Source organism: Chlamydotis macqueenii, chromosome 6 (assembly GCF_036417535.1).
Source record: "Chlamydotis macqueenii isolate bChlMac1 chromosome 6, bChlMac1.mat, whole genome shotgun sequence".
Taxonomy (NCBI): domain Eukaryota; kingdom Metazoa; phylum Chordata; class Aves; order Otidiformes; family Otididae; genus Chlamydotis; species Chlamydotis macqueenii.
The window spans coordinates 1,517,661-1,532,875 of NC_141561.1; the positions used below are offsets into that span (position 1 = coordinate 1,517,661).

General features: G+C 44.4%; 1 protein-coding gene across 1 annotated transcript in view; it reads right to left on the minus strand.

Annotated features, from left to right (window-relative positions):
• GALNT13 (polypeptide N-acetylgalactosaminyltransferase 13) overlaps window positions 1-15,215 on the minus strand; it is a 98,027-nt gene that overhangs the window by 64,584 nt on the left and 18,228 nt on the right. The gene's annotated exons all lie outside the window — the stretch shown is intronic.

Below are 15,215 nucleotides of genomic sequence, written 5' to 3' on the forward strand. Positions count from 1 at the left end.
ATTGCACAGAATCACAGAATGGTTTGGGTTGGAAGAGACCTTTAAAGCCCATCCAGCCCAACCCCCTGCCAGGAGCAGAGATGTCTCCAACCAGATAAAGACAGAAGAGTAATTAAATCACTTATTTTTGCAAACAAAAAAATACGCTAGAAAAATAAACCCTTTTCTACAAAACGCATGGGAAGTAGACTAAGTGACTTTTTGAGGAAAAATCCATTATTTTTCCACACGAATCAGACAGCAGGGCTTGCTAGAACAACCTAGCAGGAATTTACATAAAAGGCTTTTTAAAAATAAATATTACAGACTCTGGGCACAGAAATTTTCTTCTCTAGTTCTACTTTGTGCGTCAGTCGAGCAAAGAACACCTTACAGTATTATGTGATATATTTTTTATCCCTCCCTTTGATCAGAAGCAGCACCTTTATCTGCTGTAACAGGAAGAAACGACGCGCTTTTGCTGCATCCGATGGGATTTCCTGAGGACAGGCTCAGTGGCTGAGGTGCACCGGGTGAGATGCTGTTCGATACCTTTCCTCACGTCCGAGCAGTGCTGCCGATGCCTCTCACCCGGCCTTGGGGACGGAGTTAACGACCACACTGCTAGCACGTTCCCCAACAGGAGGGATTTTATCTCAGAGAGCCCATCCCGCAGTCAAAACCATTTAGAAATGCCACCGGGAAGAAATAAAGTATGAGAAGAACAGAGCCGTGCCGTGCTTGCGGCCTCTCCGCAGCTACGCTTCCCCGGAGAACTGCTTGGGCGCTCCTCATCCTGCACGGCACACGCACACCCACAATTATACGTTGTGCGTGCGATTAAATTTCTCTCGGAACATTTCACTAGGTATATTTATGTAACACATAATGCAAACATAAAATATTTGGGATTAACGGCTGGTAGTTAAACACCGCTAAATCATCGCTTTCTGGGGACACGATGAGGCTCCTCGAGGCTGTAATGGGAAGAGCTGGCCCCTCAAGCCGCAAATTTTGTTTATGGAAATAAATTCTGCCCTGTCTTTGCTGGAAGAGGCAAAGGGCACAAATTTACTTAAATAGCAGAAGGGAGCAGGCAAAAAGAGTCAGCGCGACCACTGCGGCCATGGAAAAACAGGTAAGAAGCACAGAAGGGCGCTTGGCCAACGTCCTTTCCTCCGAGAAACGCAGCGTAAATGGAAAGGAAGGAATTCCTTGGAAATGGGCTGAACGTCTCTGAGGAGGAAAAGGAGTGATGAGAAGGTGAAGGAAGTTTGGCCTTGTGGCATCCTTCAGTCCCATCATCTTTTGGAAGAGGCATTCTCTGGTTTTCTGCCTCCAAAGCCATATTTAAGGGTCTGTACCAGCTCCAAGGACCCCACAGAGGCCATCCAGAAGAGCCGGACCACCTCTCCATAACGCAGCATCGGCCTGCCGGCTCCCGTCCCGCTCGTGGAACACAGCGAGGCACCCAAACTAAACGTCTCCGCAACAGTAAAGCGGTGTACCAAAATGGTTTTATTTTCTCCTGAAACACTTCAGGATTGGGCAAAAACATCTTAGTAACAATTTTCTCCTGTAGAAATCAAAGTTTTCATTAAAACAAATTATTTAGGGGAAAAAACCCAAAAATAATTTAGCAACCCGTTATTACAACAGTAAACCTGCTGCCTCTCCTCGTGGTAAAGCCAGCTATTGAAATTGTGTCCCTACAACGCGAGGAGCACCACCAGTGACGGATTTCACGTTCTGAGCCCGAGGAACGCCAAGCGGGCTGCAGTTACGCTCCCGCGTAGCCTCACTGCAAACTCATTACAGATCCCCACGCCTCCGCAGCGTACCATCCCAGCGACTCGGATTAAACTCAGCCTGAACGCTTTTGTTTATTCTGCGTGAAAGCATGAGCTGTATATTCTTTCATCTGCAAAACTAATTTTCATTACAAGATTCCACAGTGTTTTATTATTTACTGAGGTTTATCAAGATAGAATTTCAAAGCCATTTTCCTGTCCTGAAGTTTATTACCAAACTCATCAGAAATGTCCTAAACAGCCTTTCCACTCCCCTGGCTTTATTCAAAGCGAAGTATTATCAGATTACATTTCAATCACGGCGCACACATATCTCTGACGGAGAACAATATTTAATTTAGCCGTGGTTAAAATGCAGCCACCTCAGCTTATGAAATCTTCTGAGAGGACGCACACGGTTTATGAATTACCCACCGCACACCCCCAGCGCTCTCTGAGGTGTCACTGAATCCATATCCAGGAACATCTCCCGTGGTTTTTCCTCTCCCATATTCGAATGGACAAGGTTTGAGCCCAGACTCTGTGAGGAACAGCCTTCCGCCATCTCAAACCCAACAGATGCGAAGCACACACCGATGCAACCATGCTCGAGTTAGGAAAATAACACTTTCCATTTTCCAACAGTATGTAAAATATTGAAAGGAGAACCAAGTCAACATCACAACACCAGAGATGGCAGGAATATTTACAAATTAAGATTTTTTGCAAACATTCGATTTGACAAAGCTTTTCATAGAAAATGGAAGTTTTCCTAGCACTGACCAGATCTGAGAATCTAAAGATGGTGTCAAGAGGTTTCTAACACCAACTACACCACGGAAATTGACTTTCTACATGCAGAGAGACAATATAAACATTTATACTGAGCGATCTGTTATTTATCCAAAGCAAACAAAACAATGTTACGGTTTTCCCAAATATTGATCTTGTCATTTCACCGCCCTTTCACGTTCTGCTTCGCCCTCTGCCTAGGAAGCACAGCACACTTCGTCAGCACAGCATACTTCAAATCCACTTGTCCAGAGTATTTTATGAAACACCAAATTTACACAAACCCTCCAAATTCTTACATCCTTAGATGTACGTGGAATTTGTACGGCAAATACACACCTCAGTTCTCCTTTCCACAAAGACTGTATTAGCTCTATCTTCTCACATTAAAAATTATGAAAAAGCTTAACAAAATACAGACCTAGATTCCTCTTCTCCTCCGTCAATCACACTGATTAACGAACTCGAAATTGCAGATCTACCTGTCAACATTTAAATGTAAGAAAGAAAAGGAGAGAAGCCTAGGGATGGGAGCAGATCTCCGAAGGTCACCTAGGCTCTCCCCACACCACGGGGCACAATGAACTGGACTCACAACATCCACAGCAGATGTGAGTTGCTGTCTTTTGTTTCTTTAAAGAAATATTTGCTCTCTCTGAAAAGAGATTTTACAGCCTTTCAAGGAAACCTAGACAAAATCCAAACAACAAAACAAGTTTGGGAACTATACTGGTGCCTTGATGCACCTGAGGAGACAGAAGAATTTTCACGAGCTACACACATAAAAAGTGGAGATCGGATGCTTTTTACAAATACTTAAGGGTTGAGTGCAGGTGGGTAAAGTTAAAAGTGTGTGTGGGGAACGGAGGAAAGAGAAATCTCAGCTAAAACCAGAAAATAAAGGAGACAGGAGGTCAGACCAACACCAAAGTCTGTGCTGACGATTCAGTGGGTAAGTTAAGAAAAACTTGTTTGCCAAGGAATTTACAACAGAGCTATGAAAAACGTGGGAATAAAGGATATCGACAGCAGAACCGATTGGATAAAGCATCTTCAGGCCTCTTCCAGTTTTTCATACTATAACTCAGGAAACCCAAACCAAAAACCTTCCTTTGTTTCGTGCCCATCCAGGAAAGGCTTCCATTAAATCCCAAGACGACAAATCCCTTCCCAGATGAGGACGAAGGTCTGTCTGGCCTAGCACACTGACTCAGAGCAGCTCGAAGATCACAGCAGAAGAGAATTCACAGGTTTTAAAATAATTCATCCAGAGATGTCCCTGTGCTGAGGTGGGAGCTGTACCCAGGTCGTTTCGCTTTGTTGAACAGATCGCCATCAGCACGCATACTCCCTTTTTACATCGGTTTACCTTTTTGACAATGAACTGCGTGACTTAACCAAGCACCACTGGCAAAAAAAAAAAAAAAAAAAAAAAAGGCATCCCTTTTTATTTGTGATCTCACACTTTCATTATTTTTTACCTTGGCAGACACAGTGAATCCCTAATCAACCTTCTCTGCCTGTTGATGCCGTTACAAACACTCCCTTTATCTTCTTTGCTCACCGCTTTTCCAAGCGGCAGAATTATTTAATTTGGTCTCTCCACACAGAGAGGCCAGACAGCACCTGAAATCAGCTTTACCTGCCTTTCCCGAACCGCTGGCTGCAATCAATGAAATCGAGCTTGGTTTGAATCAAGCACCAAAAGGAAAAAAAAAAAAAAGAAAAGAAAAGAAAAAAAAGATTTGTCCTTCGAGGGCATAAATTCACGTTTCCAGCAAAACAAACGAGGCTGCTTTAATGTGCAGCACACCTCTTCCGTGGTTATCGTTCAAGATGTTGAGACCAAAGTAACCTACAATTCTCAGCAGCCTTCTGCACCCTCTCACACCCGCGTACGTTGAGAAGGAGCCGTACGCACCCATCGCTCTGCGAGGGAGGATCGGCACGTGCCTCACGCAGCCTCACGCCGCTGCGTGACTGGGAAGGAGCAGTAATTCAGCAGTTCTGCTTGTGGACTTACTGAAGCTGATTGCAAATATTTTTGAAGTGTGCTTTTGAAAAAAAAAATACGTCTATCAAAAATAGCTTTACCTCCAAGCGCAAGAATTAACAGCTCATCTCTTCAGTGACCATCGTGGTGCAGGCAGGGATAACGGAGCTGGCATGAAGCATGCCCACAAAGAATGAAAATGCTCTTTTTCCAGCGTTCTGCCTGCAGACGTTTTTCATCATCCGTCAGCGGAGATAGGCCTCCTTCGGAAATGAAAACAGCCCCCTCACAAGGGCTTGGTAAAAGCGCCGAGGTCTTTGGAGGAGCGGAGAATAGAAAGCACAGAATTCAAGATAAAGGGAAAAGAAAAAGCAGAGCCTGTAGGTTCCGGAGTATTCAATTTATTCAACAATTCAGTAAAGGCTCTGCTCAGGGACTGCTGCAAAATAAGCATGGAAAAAAAATAAGCACAGCCTAGCCCCACAGTGTCCCCACGGTACTCTCAGACCCTCAGTGCTGATGAGCAGAAACCCCCAGCTTGTTGGTTTGACCAAGCACACGGCGAACGCTGTGAAAGGTGCAGGGATCTGCAGGTACCGTGTACAAATGTGACTGACAGGCACTCCAAAAACTGAAAAAACTGAAAAATCACAGTCATAGCAACACAGAATGGTTTGGGTGGAAAGGGACTTTTGAGGGCCACCCAGTCCAACCCCCCTGCCAGGAGCAGGGACATCTCCAACCAGATCAGGTTGCTCAGAGCCCCGGCCAACCTGGCCTGGAACGTTTCCAGGGATGGGGCATCCATCACCGCTCTGGGCAACCTGGGATAGTGCTCTACACTCACGGCATCATCCTCCTTCTGTGGGGACACGGAACACACTGCAGGGACACACACTGCAGGGAGGAACCAGCCTGCACACGGGCGGCCCAGGAGAGCTGGGTGTCGCTGGGGCTACCTTCTTGAACAACGGAGCAGAAAACTCCTTTTCAAGGGTCTGACTTCAGCCCGAATCTCGCTCGCTCTGCAGCTGCCAGGATCATACGCAGGTTGAAAGGAAAAATCCCCAATTTCAGAAGAAACTGAGGAAATAACTGTGTTATTGCTGTTAGGAAAGATAAAAATAAAGGATAAAACTGATCTTGGCATAGAGACAGGGAAGATGGCAGCTGAAGGGGTGCAAGCCCCACGCAATTGCCGTCTGCCTGATAGCGAAGGTTTTCTGACATCCTCATAAGCAGAATACGTCGAATAAAATGTGAGTGGCTTACCCGTAAATATATTTTAGCACATGATAATCTGTCTCTACTGACCACGAATATCTGAAAAATGTATTTCATCTATGAACTTTTGGTTGAAACGGGAATTTATGAAGAGGTCATACCACAGCTGGGGCCTGGACGCGAGGCGGAGTTGGCTGCCGCCTCCATCAGCACAGCTTTCCAGACACAGGTAATTATCCATCATGCAGCTCCTAATGAGCACCGATTTCTGTTTTACTACAACACTAATATGAGACATAAAATCCATCATCCTCGTCTCATTCTCAGAGGAGTCTCACGAACACCCATGCCCGGGCCGCTCTGGCACGGCACGCTACCTTCAGCTGGGCGAGCGGGATAAACAGAGCGCTGGACGTGTAGGAACACGCTCCTAACTCCCCTGGGCCCCGAGCTCAGCCTCGCGCCGCCACCCCGGCACCTGTCAGGGGACAGAATGCGACCGCAAGCATCTCCTTCCAGCGAGGGAGTGCCATAGCTGTGTTCTGTGTGGATCCACACCATTTTGCCAATTCTAGGAGCTTTCTCCTAGCGCTGCCTGCCAGCCTCAGCTGCCGGCACGGCGCTTCTCGGGAAAAGCGGGAGCCTGGCCGCATTCCTCATCCCCGCTGCATTCTCTATGGATGAGGCCTGCAGTCTTAGCGTGGCCACTCAGCCGAGGGCTTGGGGATGACCGCCAAAAAAACCGCGGTCTAACTGGCAAAGGAACAACAGCACAGCTGGAACTGGAAGGGTGGAGATGAATCTGCAATAAGGAAAGACGGCAAAACATCCTCCACCTCCGCCGTGCCGGTCAGAGCAGTGTCTGGACACAGATTAGATATTAGGAAAAAATTTTTTACGCTGAGGGTGGTAGAGCAGTGGCCCAGGTTGCCCAGAGAGGCGGTGGATGCCCCATCCCTGGAAACATCCCAGGCCAGGTTGGCCGGGGCTCTGAGCAACCTGATCCGGTTGGAGATGTCCCTGCTCCTGGCAGGGGGGTTGGACTGGGTGACCTTTAACGCTCCCTTCCAACCCAAATCATCCCGTGATTCTATTCTATGATTCTATTCCAAGACCGAAACCTCACTGTTTAAAAAAAAAAAAAAAAAAAAAAAAAAAAAAAAAACAAAAAACACCACCAAAACAAAACACCCCAAAAAACAACCCCACAAAACAAAAGACACAGCAGTAGTTTGTACCTCCCTATCAAATTTATCTAGGCACAGAACACAATCTTATTTTCTAGAAAAACAAATTATTTGGTATTACTGAAAAAACTCGTGGGATACTTTCACACAGGAGAATGGCAGGTCTCCAGCTGCCATCGGTAACTCATCATGAATGTGACAGACCATTAGTTTGTTTTGTCTCTTTTGTCAAAAAGTTGTCATCCAGTATCAAATAACTTCCTTGAATAACTTCCTTGAGTTTTCTTCCTACTGCTAAACAACATTCAAGAGGAAAAAAATGACAGAAGCAGTTGTTCTGGGCCATATAACCCTGCTCTTTCATTTTTCAAGATTCAGGTTTAAAAAACCAAACCAACCAAAAACCCGTATGGGAAACGGCTGCCGCTTGGATTCACCACGTCCTGCTGTATAACCATTCTCCTTCAGTCGCATCTCCGCAGAGGATATAAAGATCCCAATATAATCCTGATATTTCATCCCAAATAATTTGTTGCCATAAACACTGTACAGAATCCAATAAATTAGAGGATCAACTCACTGCTCTTTGCCATTTACATGATGTATCTCTGCTGCTCAGAGCTGTATACAGGCCTATCTGAATCCAGAACATAAAGAATTCTACGTTTAATTACACGGTAGCAATAACTCCTGTAAAGTTGTCATAACCATCATTAAATAGATCATTTACTTCACAGTAGTTCTCAACATAAAAGTTCCAGGATTCTGAGAAAAATGAGTGCTGTTTTCCAGCTGTAAAAGCATCAGAACTCATTTTAACTTCTGTCGTAAACACACTTTTTTATAGCATCTCCACTACACGCGTTGGCTAGAGACGTCCCAGCCTACGCTGACGGCTTCTGATGGCCTCAAGGCAGAAAGCCTAAGAGGGGCAAGGAGGTCTGGAGTGACAGAATAAAGTCAACTTCAGATTAAAAAAAAAAAAATAATAATAATTAGGATGGATGTGAAGTCTACTTACAGATACTTGTTGCTGTCTCTAAGAGAGAAGATCTGAAAGGAGGCATCTTCACAAAAAGTATAGAACGGTCATGAACATTCTTCATAAATTCCTAAGAAACCAGAGTTACTAAGCCTTGTTTATGCTGCAGTTGTAGCGATTACTAGATTTTGATAAAAATTCAAAATCTAATTAAACGTCATACCAGTTCAATGCAGTTCAGAACCAGAACCTCTCCTTTTCGCAAATCAGCTGCAATACAGAGCTAAGAAACCACAGATACTGGGCTGAACAAACTGTTTCCCACAGGACAAAAACAATTATCCATTCTAGTCCATCCCCTTCCAAATAGCCAATCAATTAATGAACAATAGCTTTATGAATGTGACAATGAAAGGCTTGTATCTTTTTCAAAAAATACAGCATCTCCAGATATTGCTTGCTTTAATTTTCCACTATAATGGACTTCAAGACGAACTAGAGAATTAATAATGAATATATAGTCAAACTAGTGGATGAGTAATGGATATAGATTCAAACTAATGAATTCATAATGGATATATATATTCATTATATATATACATTACAAATGAAAAATATTAGGTAACCACTGAATCTCTGAAAAAGTTTCCCAGTCGGCTGAAGAAAGGTGTTGTGAAAGAGCCTCTGCAACATCTCCACGGCTGCAAGAAGACACTGTAAATACATTACTCCCAGTTACGCTGTCAGATGGTTCCGTAGCGATTCCATTTCACAAGCTATCGCTCTCTCCTCCCCCATGCAGGCCATCCGAGGATGCTGCTCCGGGACTGCCACCCCGCTGGGCTGCACCGGGGCTCGGCTGCCCCCGCGCCGCAGCGGCCAGCCGCCCCGCAGAGAGCCAAAAAATCTGGTAAAGAGGGAAATTAAAGAGAAGTGAAGAGCGAGAGTGAAACAGCTGTGTCTGCCTGCGACTCGGGGACTCTTCCACAAGCCAGCAGCTACGACCATCTCACGTACTCATGAGCAACGTCCAAAGCCAAGGCCGAGGGAGAGCCCTGAGCAGGCATCACGCACGGCACACGTGGGTGGGAACAGATTAACCGGGCTGCCCGAGGCTTCACAGGGGACGCAGCAGCTGCAAGGGAGCCCCCGCCTCGCGTCCTGCCCAGGGACACACACAGCTGGCGCCAACGGCACCGATTCACCCGCTCTTCCCATGCTAGAAACAGGCACTGGTTATGTTTCTGTTAATCCAAAACTCCTAGATTTTTTTTTTTCTACTTTGCAGTTTCGTACATAAAGATAAAACCAAAGCTGCATAAAGCAAGACAGAAAAATTGGCACTTTCTAATGGAAATAAGTCTCATAGGAACTTCAAGATCAGCAGCAAGGTTCAGCCTACTCGCTCGCCTCCTGCATTGCAGGAAAAACCATCCTGGACAAAAACCCTGAGGAAAGGAGCAGATCTGCACGGGAAGCACCTGTTGGGATGGGCTCTCTGGGGCAGCCCATCGCCCCATAAGGCAGCACGCTCGGGCACAACGGCCACGCACCAGCAGCGGGGATGCTTCCCATGGTCCAGGCGATGCTGCCTTCTGCCTCCCGCCCACCGTGGGTCCCACACAACGCCTGCTCTCTATGAAATATTTTATACTGCCCTAATGGTATCACCCACATACCACGTAACCACTGCTTCTACATCTACCAGTCTGTAAAGACCTTCATCAAACAAGTTATGTATATACATCCATGCCATTTTTTGCTGCAGTAGCAGCAGTTCTTTCTTTTTAAAAAAAAAAATCACCATTACAAACAAAGCCAAAAATGCTGAAGGTAGAGTAACAAATTAAGATTAACAGTGACAGTCAAAGCAGTCTTCTGCAAAACAAAATTAATCAGACACTAATTGAATGGGATGAAGGTAAGAGGCATCTCATTTATTTTTATTTCTTAAACCTTCCCTGACCCCCTTGGCTGCCCTGCTGGTATTTTAAAGCGTCTTATAAAGTCAAACCACTGCTGACATGGAGTTTTTCCCTCTCAGCATTTTATCGGCTTTCATTAACAGGTTTGCTTTTTCCACGTTTATGAAAAAGGCAATGTTTAGTAGCTGCCTGAATTTATTGTCACCTATCTTCAGTAAGTCTTTTAGTGAAGACTCTTTGTGGTTGCTCTGCGCTTTCCTCCTGTAGGGCTGAACAACTCAGTATCTTCAGTCTACCACTCTACAGTTAAACAAGGCAAAAGTCTGGAGAGAAAAAGATTTCTTTAATTTTCTTACTTCTTGTGTAAAAAGTTTTGCAAATAAGTCCCCGGCGTGGGCTGGGAGGCTGCCACCGCCTGCCCCCTCAGCTCCGCGTGGGAAGCGGGAGGGCTGAAAACAGCATCCTCCTCCCTCCCCGCCTCCAGCCAACCGCACATTTTGCCATCCCAGATTCAGTCATCAGCAGGAGGGTGAGAGTGCAGGGTGTGCCTTTTTAACAGATATTGTGCTTTATTGAAGTGTAGTAAGTAGTGAAATTAAAAAATAAAATCTTCTTCACTCAAAAGAACTATAGTTCAATTGCCCTCATAAGAAAACCTACTGAAAATTTTTACGTTTTTAAGAAAAAACACTTCCCTGTCTAGACCTGTTGAGCTACATCATGGTGTGTGCTCACTCACAAACCTTCATTTTATGTCCGGTTTAAACTCCCTGACTATTGGAGGCTGTAATAACTCCTGTCCTATTGTGTCACAGACTACTGCAACTCGTGATTTACACAGAGAAAAAGGGAAGATTGCCAGCTCCCACAGACAGTAAGTCACACTGGTCTAGTAAGTGATTCCTTCTCAGTTTTAGACTTGAGTTGGTCATTTCTAGACCGGCACTCCACAACAGAGAAAATAGCTATAAAATAATAAATAATAAACAAATACACACCTGCGATTCTTTGCGTTACGGCCAATGACCGTGTGGATAGAATAACTGACAGCTATCTCTGTTCATTTGCCAAGTCATTCGGCAAAGCCCAGCTCCCCGAGCAAACCACGCTGTTAAAAAAGAGTAAACGAAGCACGAGAGAGAAAAGCATCCGGTGAAATCCCTGTGCAAAACAGCTGCGTGTGTGCAAGTACCGCAAGCGTTAGCGCCCGTCATCGCTTTCCTGACACCCTCACACTGCAAATCCCCGCACCGCACCCCCCGAGCGAGGGTGGACACCAGCTCGCACCCCTCAGAGGAAATCCCACTGCCCAGCACCGTCAGGAATCACCCAGCGCACCCTGAGGCATCTTCCTCGCAGGGTTATTTCTTAGCGATCCCCCAAAACGAAGCAATTCTTCAAAGCCTCCAAATGACAAAAACCTCAACTTTTTTGGAGCACTCCAGCCTCACATATCGTTCCAGCATGTTGGCCAGGAGCTGGCTCCCTCTCTTCAGACCTGGAGAGAGCTAGATACTGAAATAACCTCAAAACAAGTTATCTATTAAATTTTATATTAAAATACTATACATCCTCTACCTCCGCAGAGCCCCGCGCCTGCGCACTAGGCACCAAAGTGGTGCCGAGCAGCACGAGAGGAGTTAACGCGCTGCTTACGCTGGCACCATCAGGACATCTCCTGAAGAACTTCCCTCGTCAGAAAACGTCACTGTCAATTCCCACTCCTGAATTAATGACAAGGTTAAGGGCCAAGCCGATATGAAATCACATCTGATTTGGTCGTAAATGACACCAGGATGATCTGCAGTGTAACAGGTGCTTTTTTAACTTGCAGGCGTTAAATTCTGCAAGTTTTATTAGACGCATCAAATTTTAACCATCAGCTTTCTGGCCACACACATCCATCTTAATCCTGTTAGAATTAAGGACGGACCAGATTATCCTTTCCATAACAGTAACGCATCCCAGCACTGGGTGACCCAATCCATCATTTCCCATCTACACGCTCCAGCCAAGTCACCAGCCTACACAGAAGGTGACAAGCCAAGTTGACAAGCCAAGTTCAGCCAACACAGATCACATCCTGAAGATACACAGGGAAAAAAATAAAGAAGAAATATAACTAGAAAAAAATAAGCATGTGAGCTTAAACTGGAAAGTCTCCTAACAATAAAATACCTGAAAAATTCAAACTTGTACCTGAACATCATTACAAACTAGCTTTCCAAAAACCCAGAGCAACCTGCACTTGGAAGGGAAGCACACATGTAACTCCACGGTAGAGAAAGTTCTAATGCATAGACAGGAAAGGAATCTGACTTAAAAAATTCTATCAATCTCTCCAGGAGTCCAATTTTACTGCATGCAAGTCACAGTCCCATACATACCTCGTTCAGTACAAATGGGTGTCTATATGCGTATATACGTACATATGGGTGTATTGTGTCAAGCATATAAAATTAAAACATAAAACATGCAACTTTAAGGGACGGGGACCCTAAGAATAAATCACAATAACTGCAATTTAGGACAAATCACTAATGGAGGTATATGGAGGACTCGGGTGAATTATCTTTCGTAACGCAAACATTACTCCCTTTAAAAAATCCCTAAGAGACCAGAGGCGTAGTGGGTAATTCCAGAAACAGTTCTTTTAGTGGTTCAGACAAGTGCAAATACTGCTTCTATCAGGCTGAGCTGTAAGATATTAAAAGGCATTTTATACATATGAATGTGTAACTTAGCAAATTTGAATTATTTTATAAAACCAAATGATTCTTTTTAATTCGATTTTTTTTTTTTTTTAAGATGGCATCCGCTTTAGAACCTGAAACAGAATTTTTTTTGCTCTTCTTTTGCGCCACTGCTGATCACCAGGATGGTGCTCGTGGGCAGAGCCAGCGATTCTCTCATACACACAACTCATCAGTCTTCCAAGAAACCGCATCCTACACGCAAACACCGGGTGGTTTAATTAAAGCTCTTCATGCGTTTTTAATTGCTGAAATAGATTAAGGAAAAAAAAAAAAAAAAGATTGTTTATCTCAGACAAATTCAATCAGGCTGATGCATGTACACAGGATACCAGGGATGATCAATACAGCATTGTATTTTTAGGAAGAGCTCACAATAGAAAAAAAAAATTATTTTTATTCAAATTGAGAGCTGTTAAAAGAAAAAAAAATCGTATTAATTAATTTAAAAGCTAGTTTGTCAATAATAACACACTTTAATACAGATATGTATTAAATTTTTGTATGGTGTATATTGAAAGCTTCCTTTGCTATGGAATGTAATCTTTCCCAAAAGATGTTCCTGGAGGAGACAACAGCACAGCCACAAATACACAGCCGTAAACGCACCCAGGTTTCTCGTTTAACTGCAAACGCTGAGAAAGACGCTCGCTTGAGTAATGAAAGCCAGCAGAAGCGCAAGAGAAACAGCCCCAGTGAAATCAGGACAGTATCGCAGCTAATGTCTTCCAGCTCATAACATATTTCAGTGGAAAACCAGAACTGTGAAATGGAAAAATATATATTCATGCAATTAAATTAGGCAGTGTTTGTCTTGTCACTCTTTCCCAGCGGAACCTCTATGAAATTCTGTTGAGAACCATTTTTTTTTAACCTGGGAAGAGTCACTTACTCCCAATTCCTGCCCCATGTTAATTGTTCCGGTGCACTAAATCTCACAACAACGTCAGGAAATTCATTACATTAAGCAACGGCTAGAATGAATGTACTCACATTAAAAACACAATAATTCTAAAATTAGCCCCTCTTCCTTTGCTGGAAGAGCACAGCAGCACCGGGCCATCGCTGCGGTCAGGAACGCTGTAGTTTTTCCGTTACATGAATCCGTGAGCAGTTTGTCTCCGGCCAGGGAGGCTGGCAGCACAGCCCCATGGCCCGCAGGAACGGGAGCAAAAAAGAAGGAAACGTGCAGTCAGAGAGCAGGCGTACCTAATTGCTCTCGTCTTTGTTTATTCCTTGTTTTATCACAGAAAGTTTAAAAACTGAAGGCAGGTGACCCGTCAGGGGAAGCGCACAGCGGTGATCCCACCTGGCGCTCGAGCGGGCAAGGACATACCCCCACACTGAGCTTCATCGACCGTGGCCAGGCTGGAAAGGTCTCCTCCTCTGGAAACCAGATGGCAGACACTATTTGCATGAGTTCCAGGTAGAGGAAAAGAATCAACTCCTAAATTCTACCAGAGTTTGCACCAAACTCATCTCTCCCCTCAGAGGAGTGATCTCACATGGCCAAACTGCTTGAGAGGAACAAGTAACGGGACATGGGGAGAAAAAATTCCCATCCTACACCTCAGAGCGAAACACTTCGACCGGAGAGATCCAGACTTGGGAGTGAGGTCTTTGAAATCCCCATGGGACTTGAACCGCGTAAAAATATTAATGCCATCAACAGCGCCGTCCCTTATTTAGATATACACATAAAGAATAACCAAAGATTTGAAAGAGTACAGTGACAAAAATGAATCAAGTAAGACAGAAGAGGGACATGAAATGTGCTGTCAACAAAAATAAATCTGTGAAGTGCCAAAATAGAAACCCGGCTGTCAAAGATGATCAGATCTCAGACAGAATTAACTCAAAAGCAAAGCGGGTTTCACAGTCAAGGAACCAGCAAGCAAAGAATAAGGAATTTCCATGCAAACTCCGTTTGATGATGTTTTAAACATGCGCTTCTCAAATTCAATAAAATCTACTTCCAGCACAGCACGAGGTCTGCAGGGAAACAGCCAGGCTGCATTCACAGGATACATAAACATGTTTATTCTTCTGAAGAGGCTTTGTGGGGCTGTGACACCTTGCGTGCGCTTCGGCAGTTATGTACGGCAGCAACAGATGAGGAAATTGTCAATTTTGTACAGCATTAGCTAAATTAATGGATGTTTTAGCAGCATCATTACGGGAGCGTGCAGTACAGGGTCTAAAGATCAAAACACTTCAAATAGATTTAAACCAGGCAGCTCACAAACTACAGCAACGAGCAACTAACCCACAACAATGAGAGTAATTACTTGTGTTCCCTGAAACAAACCCGTTTAACAACAAACATGTTCAACACAAGGGAAGAAAACCTGCCTAAGGCTGTGGTATCCAGGGGAATTGCACACGTGCATAGCGAAATCCAGCACAAAGGGGCTTGAATTCTTCTTGCAGGAGCTACGTAGACTTGTTTCAAAAGGTTTCAGAACAGCAATAAGGAAAAGTAAAACACGACGGTTGAAAATCAAATTAAAATTAGTTTAGGTATTATTTAATCAAAAGGTTAATCTTTTTCTCCTCACAGAGCCAATAACCTTTCCGAGCATTCATACGC